Source organism: Haematobia irritans, chromosome 3 (assembly GCF_050003625.1).
Source record: "Haematobia irritans isolate KBUSLIRL chromosome 3, ASM5000362v1, whole genome shotgun sequence".
In the NCBI taxonomy this organism is placed as follows: Eukaryota; Metazoa; Arthropoda; class Insecta; order Diptera; family Muscidae; genus Haematobia; species Haematobia irritans.
Genome location: NC_134399.1, coordinates 51,875,464 through 51,879,139, shown reverse-complemented (window position 1 = coordinate 51,879,139; position 3,676 = coordinate 51,875,464).

The following is a 3,676-nucleotide window of genomic DNA, read 5'->3' as shown; positions in this document are numbered from 1 at the left end:
CATATGTTAGCACCTATATTTTCGTTTATTTTCATAATTTTTTTACGATTATAAATAAGTAAATAGATAGTTTTCTCTAAGAAGGAGCGGGAGCGGAGCGGAACGAAATTTTTTTCTCGGAGCGGAGCAATTTTTTTTTCGCCGGAGCGGGAGCGGAGCGAAAAAAATGGACCGCTCCGAATCCCTGGTATGAGCACATGCACGCGTATGATAGAAAGCAAAGAGTTCACTCATCAGAGTGTACATAAAAGCATTTATAAATGGCTGTGAAAATTTTATATTTTTCAATTTGGTAGTTTCTTAAATGTGTGTGGTTGATATGAGACAATTAATACTAAAACCATACTAATATCAGGATTAGTTATTACAATTCTAATTACCTAGAATATATAGAACTGGGCAAAAAGTTGTCAAAATGCTTGCTAGACCCTGGACTACTCAAATTTAAAATCGTCATACATTTACAAAACTGAGTATAGGATTTTCGTCACAAAAATGTTACATGTTCCCCGTCCAAAAATAACATTTTGATCATATTCGTTCTCTGTGTGTACTTAACAAAATATCTCCAAAATTGTCCTGGCAATTTTGAAATTTTGATGCAATTCATAGCATAATTCTGTCTAATTTTTGTCAATACATCAATAAATTTGTTACAGATCATTGATAGACTCCAACAAACCACATACAAATTTGTTCGTTCAAATTCAAAAATATTTGTTGAGGATTAAACGTAACGTTCAACAACAAATATTTTGTACTGTTGGATGCTCAACAAATTACTTGCCAATTATGTTATTGAGAACATAAATTATTTGTTGCCTTCTGAAAAGTCGTTTTTAAAAGTACAAATTAGTTTGTTGCAGGAAAATTAACAAATTTTGTTATTGGTTTTCCAACAAAAGTTATTGGTTCTCATACTTATTTTTATCTGTGTAAGTAAGCAGTTCTAATTTAGAAGTAAAAGGTTTACCACAAATATCTAAGATTTGTACACATGAATGAAAAAAGTTCAATAACACCATTCCATATATGAATTCAATTCAGTTAAATATTTTTATTCTGTTGTATAGAGGTACATAAATATAGGAAAATATTAACTAATATATAGAAAGCATATATATATATATATATATATATATATATATATATATATATATATATATATATATATATATATATATATATATATATATATATATATATATATATATATATATATATATATATATATATATATATATATATATATATATATATATATATATATATATATATATATATATATATATATATATATATATATATATATATATATATATATATATATATATATATATATTTACTCGCAACGCATAATTTGGGGTCCTAAAAAAACCATGATTTTTTTAATGTGGTTGGGTTAAATTACTCAATGCTATTACATTTAAACTGATTTCCCCAATTTTTGACCTACCAATTATGATATATATCCCATTTTACATACAACGCATTCTTTCGCGACAATTTCTACAAATACCGTTTACTTCGAGGACGCGTCCTCAAAGACACCGAAGCGTATGTGAAAAATATATGGAGAATCGTGTTGCCACATTTTCGTTCATATTTCTTTTTTAACACACCGGCTTTGATTTTATAGTGTGTGAATACATCCATAGCGAATGTCGGTAAGCGATATTACATAAATTTCTTATGTAGGACGACTTTGTTACCGAACAACAATAAAGGTTCGCGACGAAAAACCAAAATGGAATTCATTTCATCGGAAAACGTCGCCGTCGACATGTGGTTTCAATAATTATGGTAACACAAATTGTATATAGCAGTCTTTCAAAAATTCAATTCAAAAATTTGTAACTCGTTCACAAACATTTTGAAGCATATAATAGCCTGTTCCCCTATATGAAATGAAGACATATTTTCGCATTTCAAACGAAAGAAATTTGATTTTGAAAACACATAACTTTGGTGTCGATAGGAGTCAAACACAAAGAATACGAACAACTGGATTTAAAATATTCAAGCTAAAAATTTAAAATAAACATTTTTAAGCTGGGTATTAAGTACGAGTAATCTTGGAAAACTACGATTTTAGTTTTCGAAGATTATGTTCATGGTCTAAGTATCCGCAGCCTTTAAAAAAATCCAAACGAAATTTACTTTCAAAAGTAGAAACCCCCAAACTGATTCGAGTGAAACTTGTCTTACAAAAGGGTTTCGTACGATAAGGTGGATTTTTGGCAAGTTTTTTTTTTTGGGATTATTTTTACTAAACATTTTCTCTTTAAGCTGAGTACTATGTTCAGTTTTCAAGCTGAAAACCAGCTTATTTTCATGGTTACTTTTTTAATCAATTAATTTAGAAATATTAAATGGTTCGCAATCAATACATGGGATCATTTCCATCCATAATTTGAAAAGACTTAATAAAAATGTTACCGTCTTCATGTACATTTTTGCGCTTTTAATTTAGTGTTTTGGTGAAAAACTCGAACATAGTACTCACCTTTAGAATACACCATTTATTCCTAATATACAATTTTTGTCTTAAATTTTGTAAAAAATGCAGAAATTTTTTGTAAAAGTGGTAAAATATTTAAATTTTGAACGATCGATGTCTCGAAAACTAAGGATTTTCGGCAAAGCATTGATGAAATATTTACATTTTCAACGATGGATGTCTCGAGAACTAAGCATTTTTAGTAAATTTTTTTTACTTATTATTTTCTCTTTAGAATACACAATTTATTCCCAATATGTATGGTTTGTCTTAAATTTTGTAAAAAATGCAGCCATTTTTCGAAAAAGTGGTAAAATATTTCATTTTCAACGATCGTTATCTCGAAAACTAAGCATTTTTGGGAATATGTTTACTAAACATTTTCTCTTTAGAATACACTATTTATTCCTAAATTACAATTTTTTCTTAAATTTTGTAAAAAATGCATCCATTTTTTCATAAGAGTGGTAAAATATTTAATTTCTCAACGATCGATTTCTCGAGAACTAAACATTTTTAGTCCAATTTTTACTTAATATGTTATCTTTTGAATTTTGTTAAAATGCAGGCATTTTTCGTAAAAGTGGTAAACTACTGAGATTATCAACGATCGATATTTCTTGAACTAAGCATTGTAAAGTAAAATTTTTACTCAATATTTTCCCTTTAGAATACACCACTTATTTCCAATATGTATAGTTTGCCTTAAATTTTGTAAAAAATGCAGCCATTTTTCAAAAAGTGGTAAAATATTAAATGTTCAACGATCGATATCTCGCGAACTAAGCATTCTGGCCAAAATTTTTACGAAACATTTTCTCTTTAGAATACACCATTTATTCCCAGTATGTATAGTTTGCCTTAAATTTTGTAAAAAAAAGTGCAGCCATTTTTCGAAAGTGGTAAAATATTTAATTTTTCAACGATCGATATCCCGCGAACTAAGCATTCTGGCCAAAATTTTTACTAAACATTTTCTTTTAAGAATACACCATTTATTCCCAATATGTATGGTTTGTCTTAAATTTTGTAAAAAAAATGCAGCCATTTTTCATAAAAGTGGTAAAATATTTAAATATTCAACTATCGATATCTCGAGAACTAAACGTTTTTAGTAAAATTTTTACTTAATATTTTCTCTTTAGAATACACCATTTATTCCCAATATGTATAGTT